Raw genomic sequence first — 13646 nt, forward strand, 5'->3', positions numbered from 1 at the left:
ATGGTGTCAGTATATTACAAGCCAGGCATGACAGCTCACCCCTGTAATCCCAGCAATTCAGGATGCTAAGGCAAGAGGATTACTTGAGATCAGAAGTTGGAGACCAGCTTGGACAACATTGTGAGACCCTCGTCTCTAAAAGATATAAAAATAAGTAAACTTAGCTAGGCCTGGTGGTGGGCACTTGTATTCCCAGGTATTGGGAAGGCTGAGATGGGAAGATCCCTTGAGCTTATGGATTCAAGGCTGTAGTGAGCTATGATCTCACCACTGGACTCCAGCCCAGGCCACAGAGCAAGATCTTGACTCAAAAAAATACATTGTAAAACTTTGCTCACTATGGGTTATTTTATTTGTTATTTATTCAATGTGTATTTTGATTTTATTTTACTGGCAGCACAATAAACCAGGACATGCAGAAACTAGAAATCACATCCACTTTCCAGTGTTAAAAAGCCCAGTCCAGGCAGATGAGAAGGAGACAGTCCTCATTAGTGCTGAGGATTCAGGGAGAATGAGATGGGCTGGGCAGGAAGGTTTTTTTGTTTGTTTGTTTGTTTTCTATGAATGAGTGTAAGTTTTTATTATGATAGAGTTGTTTTCGTTAAAGAAATAGATGAAAATGATTAAGTAAAATCAAATGGCTCTAAAAGTCATTTGATTTTGACTTTGAATGAAATGAAAACAACAGTCCTGCCATTTGTTCTTTCCATAGGCAAGCACTTTTAATTGTCTTTGTTTTTCCTTCTGATAGTTACCTTCATGGGTTTTTCCAAATTATTATTTTTTCAGTTTTTCAAGTGGGTGCATATATTAATACATGTAATTTTTAAAAAGCCTCTTCAGTTTATAATGCATCCTAACAGTCCCCTGCCTCATCCCTCCTAATTCTCCAGAGCAATGACTTTTAACTCTTTTAGCAATGTCTTCTATTTTTTTCCTCACATAACTACTTAGTCATTTCTTGATTATTTTATACATTCTGTAGTGATTTCTTGATATGACAGATGAGGATTTAGCTCTTACACCATCACTATCTTCATTTTTCCTCCCATATTGTCCCAAAGTAGTTACCAGAGTTAGGAGCTAAGTAGTCACCACATCATTATGAGTATGTACATATTACTCATTGTTGAGAAAAATAGAGTATTATGCTCTTACTTCCTGTCCTGTACTTCCTTCTGCCCTAGAATTAATGATTGCCTAACCACCCTTCCCCCTTGTTTTTTTCACTTTTGCTTTATCTTCAATGAACTTCTTTCCAAATGCCCCAAATCTGGCAATAACTTATTATTATTTTTAAGAGAAGGGAATCTCACTATGGTGGGCAGGCTGGTCTGCAACTCTTGGGCTCAAGCCAACCTCTTGCTTAACCTCCTGAGTAGCTGGGACTGCAGGCATGAGCCATTCCACCCAGCTAACCTATTAATATTTTTACTGTTTTTTTTTTTAAGCCAGCTCCATAGCTGGAATATTTCCTGTGTTGGATCCTATTTGCTGGATCCATGTCATTCTCTGGTTTGTCTACTCCTTCATTTTGCTGGATTATTTTCTCCAATAGCTTCCCAACAAAGGGTACATGGAGGTAACCCCTGAGTCTTTGCTTGCCTAAAAATGTATTATTTTACCTTCATCCTTGATTATTTGGTTGAATATAGATTTATAAGCTGAAAATAACTTTCTTTCTAGAATTCTGAAGGCATGGTTCCATTGTTTTCAGCTTCTTTTTCAAGACAAGGTCTCTTCTGTCACCCAGGCTGGAGTGCAGTGGCACAATCACAACTCACTGCAGCCTTGACCTCGCGGGCTCAATTGATCCTTCCATCTCAGCCCCCTGAGTAGATGGGACTACAGGTGTGCGCCACAATGCCCAGCTAACTTTTGTATTTTTTGTAGAGATGGGGCTTCACCATGTTGCCCAAGGTGATCCCAAGGTATCTGCCTGTCTCTGCCTCCCAAAATGCTGAGCCACTGTGTTACAGGTATGAGCCACTGTGCCTGGCCAGTTTTTCTTTTATTCTCTCTCTTCTTCCTTCATTTCTCAAAGGCATCTCAAACTCAGTGGGCCCAAAACCAAAGTCAAACTCCATCAGAATATCCTCCTACTTCCAACTTTAAAATATATCTTAAATCACAGTTTCTTACTACATGCAACCCTTTGGTTCAAACTACCATCATCCCTCACTTGAACTTAGAATTGGTTTTCCTGCTTCTGTATTTTTTAAAATCATAAAATATTTCAAAGAAACCATGTGTGGCTTTATACTTTTTACTACATAAAAAGAATAAAGATCTGCCAGGTGCGGTGGCTCACGCCTGTAATCCCAGCACTTTGGGAGGCCGAGGCAGGCGGATCACTTGAGGTCAGGAGTTCAAGACCAGCCTGACCAACATGATGAAACCCATCTCCACCAAAACCACAAAATTAGCCGGGAGTCATGGCGCGTGCCTGTAGTCCCAGCTACTTGGGAGCCTGAGGCAGGAGAATCGCTTGAACCCGGGAAGTCGGAGGTTGCAGTGAGCTGAGGTCACGCCATTGTACTCCGTCTGGGTAACAAGAGTGAAACTCTGCCAAAAAAAAAAAAAAAGATATGAAGAAGTTATATACTTAAACATGGAATTGCTTTAAGTGTTTGCCATTCACTGTTCCCATGCATGCCATCAGCTTCTTGCTGCGAACACCTGGGACTTGCTATAGAGCAGCTGGAGTACGTTCCATCCACACACAGGACAGGGAGCTGACAACCAAGGAGTGGGGGATCAATACTCCAGCTTTCTCCCCTCTGTTTCCCTGTATCTCAGCAGTATGGAGCTTGTTACCGAAGAGACCCTGCTCACTGACTTTAAAATGGTTTTCTTACCTTCTCAGTTCCATTTCTCCATACCTCAATTGATGATTTCTGGTAAGACCTAGCAAATAAACTGCTTTCACTGAAATTGCAGTCTTGGAACCTACTTTGGGTTCCCTGAAAGACAGAAATATATTCATTTTCTCATCACTGGACTTCCAGGTTGTTTTCAATTTTTCACTGTTACAAACAAGGCTGCAACATTTGTGTGCAAACTTCCGGGTATACATGTAAGAAGCTTTCGGTATTTCCCACTAGTGAAACTGCTCAGTTGGAGGGTATGTGCATCTTCATCTTTAAGAAATACTACCAACATTTGAAAAGGCTGACAATGTTAAGGACTGGCAAGAGTCCCATATGCGGTGGGTGTGGAATGGCAGCTCACTGTAGCAGGTGCTGGGGACTCAGTCGGGGTCTTGGAGAGGCACTTAGTTATAGCAAGAATGTTTCATAAATGGTATGTGATATATTCAAGATTAGTGGGGAATAAAAACACATTGCTTGAAAATAATTATCCATAGATCTAAAGTCAACAAAAGTCTTTTTTTTCTAATGTAAAAATATATACTTTTTTTTTCCAGAGGGAGGGGGAACAACATAAAATAAACCAGAAAACACCTTCATATTAATCATTTTTCTCATATACTTCAAATTTGTACTTAATGCCTTTCTCCTCCTGGACATCAGAGAGAACACCTGGGTATTCTGGCAGAAGTTTATATTTCTCCAAATCAATTTCTGGAAAAAACGTGTCACTTTCAAAGTCCTGCATGATCCTTGTCACAAACAGTTTAAGATGCCCTGGGTGATTCATGGCTTCCTTATAAACAGAACTGCCACCAACTATCCAAATCATGTCTACTCTATTTGCTAATTCTGGTTGTTCAGTAAGTTTTAAGATATCATCCAGACTTCCGGCAGGAAAATGAACTCCTTGTGGAGGCTCCTTGAGTTCTCTGCTGAAAACTAAATTAATTCTATCCTTTAAAGGTCGATTCTCTCAGGAATCAGAACCAGGTCTTCCTACACAAAATCACCAGATTCTATTTACCTTCTACTGAAGAGTTTGTGTCGTTCTCTGGAAATACCTAAATTCATTCCTGAGCGGCGGCCAGGGCAGGTCCCTGTTCTTGCCAATGCCCATGTTCTGGGACACAGCGACGATGCAGTTTAGCAAAGGAACCATGACAGCAGCGGTGAGCACCTCCGAGCCCGCTAGCTACACCAGAACGCGCGGCCAAGACTGGCCGGAAGGTTTTACTTGGAAACTGGAGGATGAGCAATGACATCCCTCTCTCCACCTCAAAGCTCGTCCTGGGCATCCACCTCCTGAGAGCAGAAGCAGCGCAGCAGCGCAGCAGCGCCCCCTGGTGGTCCATGCGCTTCCTTTTGCAGACCACGCACAGCCTTGAGATCCACCTCTCCTTCCTAAGCACCTGGGATTTCTTCACTGGACATCAGCCTGCGTCAACTTTCCTGTAAAGCAAAAGAAGCGTGAGGTTGGTGGGGGAGGAATGGTGTCATCTCCACCTTTGGCGAGATCCCTGTCACCGTGTTCAGGGGAAGGGCCAGACCTTACTCCCCATGCAGACAGGAGGCTCTGGCCGTGAAGGCGCCTGTGGAGAGGTGAGGACCGGCTCCCTCTACACTGATGGCCAAGAGCCTGCAGATGGAGGGGAAGGCTTCCCTTTAGCTGTGTCCTATCAGGTTCTTCCAGGAGTCAATGAGTAGGCCTGCATGTTGCCTCTGGTGATGTGAGCTGGATGCACACCTAGAAGTGAGGTCACCCCTGCTGGGGGTCCTGGGGCTGCTGTTTGTTCTGGGTGCTCACAGGGAAGATGGAGAGGGGGCTTTGTGCAAAACAGTAACCATACCCTATAAATTATTTATTCGTTAGCCTTTGTGTCATAAAATAAAATCTAGGACTGCAAAAGGAAAAAAAAAAGGTCTAAAATTTGTGTCCTTTAATAAAAAGTAAGCACCCATTAACCACCAAGGATAGACGTTTGCGGAGCAAACCAGAAGCCCCATCATTTGCCCCAGCTCAGCAATAAACTCCTTCTTCCTCCAAATAAAAATAACATCTTGACTTTTATGATCATCATTTCTTTGTTCTATTTTGTATTTTTATCATCCAAAATCATAATTTGGTTTTACCTTTAGAAAGATGATTTTGTTCTCTTTTATTCTAAAGATTCTTCCTTGAAATTTATATTGTGTGGTAGAGCTTCCCATAGTGTGCATTTTGCCGATTGCTCCCCAAGCTGTAGTTTAATATGTATTTCTATTATCTGTATTGCTTCTAAATTGGTAATTGGCTATGGAGGTTAGCTTATATTCAGGCTTGATTTCTTTTTTTTTTATTATACTCTAAGTTTTAGGGTACATGTGCACAATGTGCAGGTTAGTTACATATGTATACATGTGCCATGCTGGTGCGTTGCACCCATTAACTTGTCATTTAGCATTAGGTATATCTCCTAATGCTATCCCTCCCCCCTCCCCTCACCCCACAACAGTCCCCAGAGTGTGATGTTCCCCTTCCTGTGTCCATGTGTTCTCATTGTTCAATTCCCACCTATGAGTGAGAACATGCGGTGTTTGGTTTTTTGTCCTTGCGATAGTTTACTAAGAATGATGATTTCCAATTTCATCCATGTCCCTACAAAGGACATGAACTCATCATTTTTTATGGCTGCATAGTATTCCGTGGTGTATATGTGCCACATTTTCTTAATCCAGTCTATCATTGTTGGACCTTTGGGTTGGTTCCAAGTCTTTGCTATTGTGATTAGTGCCGCAATAAACATACGTGTGCATGTGTCTTTATAGCAGCATAATTTATAGTCCTTTGGGTATATACCCAGTAATAGGATGGCTGGGTCAAATGGTATTTCTAGTTCTAGATCCCTGAGGAATTGCCACACTGACTTCCACAATGGTTGAACTAGTTTACAGTCCCACCAACAGTGTAAAAGTGTTCCTATTTCTCCACATCCTCTCCAGCACGTGTTGTTTCCTGACTTTTTAATGATTGCCGTTCTAACTGGTGTGAGATGGTATCTCATTGTGGTTTTGATTTGCATTTCTCTGATGGCCAGTGATGGTGAGCATTTTTTCATGTGTTTTTTGGCTGCATAAATGTCTTCTTTTGAGAAGTGTCTGTTCATGTCCTTTGCCCACTTTTTGATGGGGTTGTTTTTTTCTTGTAAATTGGTTTGAGTTCATTGTAGATTCTGGATATTAGCCCTTTGTCGGATGAGTAGGTTGTGAAAATTTTTTCCCATTTTGTAGGTTGCCTGTTCACTCTGCTGGTAGTTTCTTTTGCTGTGCAGAAGCTCTTTAGTTTAATTAGATCCCATTTGTCAATTTTGGCTTTTGTTGCCATTGCTTTTGGTGTTTTAGACATGAAGTCTTTGCCTATGCCTATGTCCTGAATGGTAATGCCTAGGTTTTCTTCTAGGGTTTTTATGGTTTTAGGTCTAACGTTCAAGTCTTTAATCCATCTTGAATTAATTTTTGTATAAGGTGTAAGGAAGGGATCCAGTTTCAGCTTTCTCCATATGGCTAGCCAGTTTTCCCAGCACCATTTATTAAATAGGGAATCCTTTCCCCATTGCTTGTTTTTCTTAGATTTGTCAAAGATCAGATAGTTGTAGATATGCGGCGTTATTTCTGAGGGTTCTGTTCTGTTCCATTGATCTATATCTCTGTTTTGGTACCAGTACCATGCTGTTTTGGTTACTGTAGGCTTGTAGTATAGTTTGAAGTCAGGTAGCATGATGCCTCCAGCTTTGTTCTTTTGGCTTAGGATTGACTTGGCGATGCGGGCTCTGTTTTGGTTCCATATGAACTTTAAAGTAGTTTTTTCCAATTCTGTGAAGAAAGTCATTGGTAGCTTGATAGGGATGGCATTGAATCTATAAATTACCTTGGGCAGTATGGCCATTTTCACGATATTGATTCTTCCTACCCATGAGCATGGAATGTTCTTCCATTTGTTTGTATCCTTTTTTATTTCATTGAGCAGTGGTTTGTAGTTCTCCTTGAAGAGGTCCCTCACATCCCTTGTAAGTTGGATTCCTAGGTATTTTATTCTCTTTGAAGCAATTGTGAATGGGAGTTCACTCATGATTTGGCTCTCTGTTTGTCTGTTATTGGTGTATAAGAATGCTTGTGATTTTTGTACATTGATTTTGTATCCTGAGACTCTGCTGAAGTTGCTCATCAGCTTAAGGAGATTTTGGGCTGAGACAATGGGGTTTTCTAGATATACAATCATGTCATCTGCGAACAGGGACAATTTGACTTCCTCTTTTCCTAATTGAATACCCTTTATTTCCTTCTCCTGCCTGATTGCCCTGGCCAGAACTTCCAACACTATGTTGAATAGGAGTGGTGAGAGAGGGCATCCCTGTCTTGTGCCAGTTTTCAAAGGGAATGCTTCCAGTTTTTGCCCATTCAGTATGATATTGGCTGTGGGTTTGTCATAGATAGCTCTTATTATTTTGAGATACATCCCATCAATACCTAATTTATTGAGAGTTTTTAGCATGAAGGGTTGTTGAATTTTGTCAAAGGCCTTTTCTGCATCTATTGAAATAATCATGTGGTTTTTGTCTTTGGTTCTGTTTATATGCTGGATTACATTTATTGATTTGCATATATTGAACCAGCCTTGCATCCCAGGGATGAAGCCCACTTGATCATGGTGGATAAGCTTTTTGATGTGCTGCTGGATTCGGTTTGCCAGTATTTTATTGAGGATTTTTGCATCAATGTTCATCAAGGATATTGGTCTAAAATTCTCTTTTTTTGGTTGAGTCTCTGCCCAGCTTTGGTATCAGGATGATGCTGGCTTCATAAAATGAGTTAGGGAGTATTCCCTCTTTTTCTATTGATTGGAATAGTTTCAGAAGGAATGGTACCAATTCCTCCTTGTACCTCTGGTAGAATTTGGCTGTGAATCCATCTGATCCTGGACTCTTTTTGGTTGGTAAGCTGTTGATTATTGCCACAATTTCAGAGCCTGTTATTGGTCTATTCAGAGATTCAACTTCTTCCTGGTTTAGTCTTCGGAGGGTGTATGTGTGGAGGAATTTATCCATTTCTTCTAGATTTTCTAGATTATTTGCGTAGAGGTGTTTATAGTATTCTCTGATAGTAATTTGTATTTCTGTGGGATTGGTGGTGATATCCCCTTTATCATTTTTTATTGCGTCTATTTGATTCTTCTCTCTTTTCTTCTTTATTAGTCTTGCTAGTGGTCTATCAATTTTGTTGATCCTTTCAAAAAACCAGCTCCTGGATTCATTATTTTTTTGAAGGGTTTTTTGTGTCTCTATTTCCTTCAGTTCTGCTCTGATTTTAGTTATTTCTTGCCTTCTGCTAGCTTTTGAATGTGTTTGCTCTTGCTTTTCTAGTTCTTTTAATTGTGATGTTAGGGTGTCAATTTTGGATCTTTCCTGCTTTCTTGTGGGCATTTAGTGCTATAAATTTCCCTCTACACACTGCTTTGAATGTATCCCAGAGATTCTGGTATGTTGTGTCTTTGTTCTCATTGGTTTCAAAGAACATCTTTATTTCTGCCTTCATTTCGTTATGTACCCAGTAGTCATTCAGGAGCAGGTTGTTCAGTTTCCATGTAGTTGAGCAGTTTTGAGTGAGTTTCTTAATCCTGAGTTCTAGTTTGATTGCTCTGTGGTCTGAGAGACAGTTTGTTATAATTTCTATTCTTTTACATTTGCTGAGGAGAACTTTACTTCCAACTATGTGGTCAATTTTGGAATTGGTGTGGTGTGGTGCTGAAGAAAATATATATTCTGTTGATTTGGGGTGGAGAGTTCTGTAGATGTCTATTAGGTCCACTTGGTGCAGAGCTGAGTTCAATTCCTGGGTATCCTTGTTAACTTTCTGTCTCGTTGATCTGTCTAATGTTGACAGTGGGGTGTTAAAGTCTCCCATTATTATTGTGTGGGAGTCTAAGTCTCTTTGTAGGTCACTCAGGACTTGCTTTATGAATCTGGGTGCTCCTGTATTGGGTGCATATATATTTAGGATAGTCAGCTCTTCTTGTTGGATTGATCCCTTTACCATTGTGTAATAGCTTTCTTTGTCTCTTTTGATCTTTGTTGGTTTAAAGTCTGTTTTATCAGACACTAGGATTGCAATCCCTGCCTTTTTTTGTTTTCCATTTGCTTGGTAGATCTTCCTCCATCCTTTTATTTTGAGCCTATATGTGTCTCTGCACGTGAGATGGGTTTCCTGAATACAGCACACTGATGGGTCTTGAGTCTTTATCCAATTTGCCAGTCTGTGTCTTTTAATTGGAGCATTTAGTCCATTTACATTTAAAGTTAATATTGTTATGTGTGAATCTGATCCTGTCATTATGATGTTAGCTGGTTATTTTGCTCGTTAGTTGATGCAGTTTCTTCCTAGCCTTGATGGTCTTTACAATTTGGCATGATTTTGCAGTAGCTGGTACCGGTTGTTCCTTTCCATGTTTAGTGCTTCCTTCAGGAGCTCTTTTAGGGCAGGCCTGGTGGTGACAAAATCTCTCAGCATTTGCTTGTCTGTAAAGTATTTTATTTCTCCTTCACTTATGAAGCTTACTTTGGCTGGATATGAAATTCTGGGTTGAAAATTCTTTTCTTTAAGAATGTTGAATATTGGCCCCCACGCTCTTCTGGCTTGTAGAGTTTCTGCCGAGAGATCCACTGTTAGTCTGATGGGCTTCCTTTTGTGGGTAACCCGACCTTTCTCTCTGGCTGCCCTTAACATTTTTTCCTTCATTTCAACTTTGGTGAATCTGACAGTTATGTGTCTTGGAGTTGCTCTTCTCGAGGAGTATCTTTGTGATGTTCTCTGTATTTCCTGAATCTGAATATTGGCCTGCCTTGCTAGATTGGGGAAATTCTCCTGGATAATATCCTGAAGAGTGTTTTCCAACTTGGTTCCATTCTCCCTGTCACTTTCAGGTACACCAATCAGACGTAGATTTGGTCTTTTCACATAGTCCCATATTTCTTGGAGGCTTTGTTCGTTTCTTTTTATTCTTTTTTCTCTAAACTTCCCTTCTCGCTTCATTTCATTCATTTCATCTTCCATCACTGATACCCTTTCTTCCAGTTGATCGCATCGGCTCCTGAGGCTTCTGCATTCTTCACGTAGTTCTCGAGCTTTGGCTTTCAGCTCCATCAGCTCCTTTAAGCAGTTCTCTGTATTGGTTATTCTAGTTATACATTCGTCTAAATTTTTTTTCAAAGTTTTTAACTTCTTTGCCTTTGGTTTGAATTTCCTCCTGTAGCTCGGAGTAGTTTGATCATCTGAAGCCTTCTTCTCTCAACTCGTCAAAGTCATTCTCCATCCAGCTTTGTTCCGTTGCTGGTGAGGAACTGCGTTCCTTTGGAGGAGGAGAGGCGCTCTGCTTTTTAGAGTTTCCAGTTTTTCTGCTCTGTTTTTTCCCCATCTTTGTGGTTTATCTACTTTTGGTCTTTGATGATGGTGATGTACAGATGGGTTTTTGGTGTGGATGTCCTTTCTGTTTGTTAGTTTTCCTTCTAACAGACAGGACCCTCAGCTGCAGGTCTGTTGGAGTTTGCTAGAGGTTCACTCCATACCCTGTTTGCCTGGGTCTCAGCAGCGGTGGCTGCAGAGCAGCAGATTTTCATGAACCGCGAATGCTGCTGTCTGATCGTTCCTCTGGAAGTTTTGTCTCAGAGGAGTACCCGACCATGTGAGGTGTCAATCTGCCCCTACTGGGGGGTGCCTCCCAGTTAGGCTGCTCGGGGGTCAGGGGTCAGGGATCCACTTGAGGAGGTAGTCTGCCCGTTCTCAGATCTCCAGCTGCGTGCTGGGAGAACCACCGCTCTCTTCAAAGCTGTCAGACAGGGACATTTAAGTCTGCAGAGGTTACTGCTGTCTTTTTGTTTGTCTGTGCCCTGCCCCCAGAGGTGGAGCCTACAGAGGCAGGCAGGCCTTCTTGAGCTGTGGTGGGCCCCACCCAGTTCGAGCTTCCTGGCAGCTTTGTTTACCTAAGCATGCCTGGGCAATGGTGGGCGCCCCTCCCCCAGCCTTGCTGCCGCCTTGTAGTTTGATCTCAGACTGCTGTGCTAGCAATCAGTGAGAGTCCGTGGGCATAGGACCCTCCACGCCAGGTGTGGGATATTATCTCCTGGTGTGCAGTTTTTTAAGCCCGTCGGAAAAGCACAGTATTAGGGTGGGAGTGACCTAATTTTCCAGGTGCCGTCTGTCACCCGTTTCTTTGACTAGGAAAGGGAACTCCCTGACCCCTTGGGCTTCCCGAGTGAGGCAATGCCTCACCCTGCTTCGGCTCACTCACGGTGCACTGCACCCACTGTCCTGTGCCCACTGTCTAGCACTCCCTAGTGAGATGAACCCAGTACCTCAGATGGAAATGCAGAAATCACCCGTCTTCTGCGTCGCTCACGCTGGGAGCTGTAGACCAGAGCTGTTCCTTTTCGGCCATCTTGGCTTGCCTCCTCCTAGGCTTGATTTCTTTCTCACTTGTACTTGTTTGATGGTGCTGTACTGTGTTCTTCCATCAAGAGAAAGAACCTCACATTAGTTTTTTCTTTTATTGTGTTGTTAATTGCCATTGCTGTTCAATGGCTAAATCTGTTAATTCATGATGGGTTGCAAAAGAGTTATTATAGTCTCAGTCTCTCATTCCTTCCTCATTTATTATTTGAATAATTTCTAAGTAAGAGATTCACCCCCTCTACGTTTGTTTACTACTAGAAACTTGGTTTTTGAGAGAATAAGCCAAACATCTACTCACCTATGACCAAGCAATAGCACTGTTAGTTATTGACCAATAGAAATGCATGTATGTGTATACCAAAATATATGAAAATATTATTCATAGCAGCATGATTTGTAAAATCTGGATACAACACAATTGTCTATCAACAGTGAAGGGACAAAAAATGTGAGCTATTTATAGAGTGGAGCATTGGACAGCCATGGGAGTGAATAGGCTATGACCACACACAGCGAGATCATGAGACCCAGAGGCATGATGGTGACTGTATAATGCCATTCAACTATACCTGGCAGAACTCATCTGTGTTAGAAATCAAGAGTGGCTACTCTAGGGTAGGAGAGGGTGGTTTATGACTGTGTAAGATCCAGAGGTGTTTCCAGGAGGCTGTGATTGGTGTACTTTGATGTGGGTGTTATTTACCTGAGTGTTCACTATGTGAAACTCCACTGCCCATTTGTGGATTGTCCTCTTTTCCCCATGCATGTTGTCCTTTACTCAAATATACTTTGCTGATGTTTTGAAGCAATTCTATCTACGCTAAGAAGAATCACTCCTGCAGCACATCCTTGGAAATGCTGGATTGAAAAAATTAGTGCAATTATTTTTAATTCCAGGAAATAAATACATATAAAGAGGAAAATCTACAACAAAAGCAGTAGGCTTGGGAGATGACACCAGAACAGCTTTGGAAATGGCTCTCGAGCCAAGAACTAGGAATCAAACCCGAACAAGCCCATGGGAGGTGGGGGGTGTGAAATAATGCCCAGTAGTGCATGAATGAACAAGTCATGGGCAGTGGCTCATGGCTTGGCTGGCCAGTCACAAACTTGGGGAAAATAGAGTTGGAAAATTGGGAGGTACAGGAGAGAGGTACGCATAGACCTCTTGCTATAGGCCGAGTGTGTGACGATAGTGGTTGTGTGTGGATGCCTACCAGAGGGTCTTTAAGGGGATGGGGCTCCCTGTAATCAGGTGGGAGAGATGGCTTGATGCATGGTGCCACTCAGCCACACAGGGCTTGCTCATGGAGCCCCTGCACAAAGTGGCTGTGGTGGCTGGGATGGACACTGCAAGGGCACAGCAATTGAGTCACCACTCACCAAGGTTGACTTGGCAGCTGCCACTGATGAGGGCCCAGCCCACCAAAAGCAGCTGTTTCTTTGGACGGATAAATAAAACAGGCAATGGTAACTAAGAATAAAATAACAGGCCGGGCATGGTGGTTCATGCCTGTAATCCCAGCACTTTGGGAGGCCAAGGTGGGTGGATCACCTGAGGTTGGGAGTTCGAGACCAGCCTGATCAACATGGAGAAACCCTGTCTCTACTAAAAATACAAAATTAGCTGGGCGTGGTGGCACATGCCTGTAATCCCAGCTACTGGGGAGGCTGAGGCAGGAGAATTGCTTGAACCAGGGAGGCGGAGGCTGCGGTGAGCTGAGATCGTGCCATTGCACTCCAGCCTGGGCAACAAGAGCGAAACTCTGTCTCAAGAAAAAAAAAAAAAGGAATTAAAAAAACATTATGATAGATAAATATGCCACTAAAGATATAGTAGAGGTTTAAATAATTTTGAGACTATGAACAAGATTATGTCAATTGGAAGAACTTACTACAAGTAAAGAAGTTAAAACATTTGTAAAACTTTATTTCCCTTCGAGCATATCCAGACTGTTTTACAGATAAGTTCTACCAAAACTTCAAAGAAGGTTACTGAACTTATACATAATATTCAAGAGAATGAGGAAACATAGAGAAAACCAGTAAACTCATTATCATTTATACATAAATAACATTGATTCTAAAGCCAGCTAGGGAATACATAAGAGAAAAGCATGATAGGATAACCACTTCTAAGCAATTAGATGTAAAAATGCTGAGAAAAATAGTAGTAGACTGTGTCCACCAATGAGCTATAAACAAATTAAATATCTTGCCCAGGTTATTCATCCCCAGAATACAAGAGTATTTAAACTTTAAATCTGTAATGCATTTTACCACTTAATTAAA

General features: G+C 41.8%; 1 pseudogene; it reads right to left on the reverse strand.

Moving 5' to 3' along the window:
* Window positions 1–3474: 3474 nt before the first annotated feature.
* LOC134739792 (dihydrofolate reductase-like) lies at window positions 3475–4035 on the reverse strand (annotated as a pseudogene).
* Window positions 4036–13646: the final 9611 nt, after the last annotated feature.

This window comes from Pongo pygmaeus, chromosome 5 (assembly GCF_028885625.2).
Source record: "Pongo pygmaeus isolate AG05252 chromosome 5, NHGRI_mPonPyg2-v2.0_pri, whole genome shotgun sequence".
Classification (NCBI taxonomy): Eukaryota; Metazoa; Chordata; class Mammalia; order Primates; family Hominidae; genus Pongo; species Pongo pygmaeus.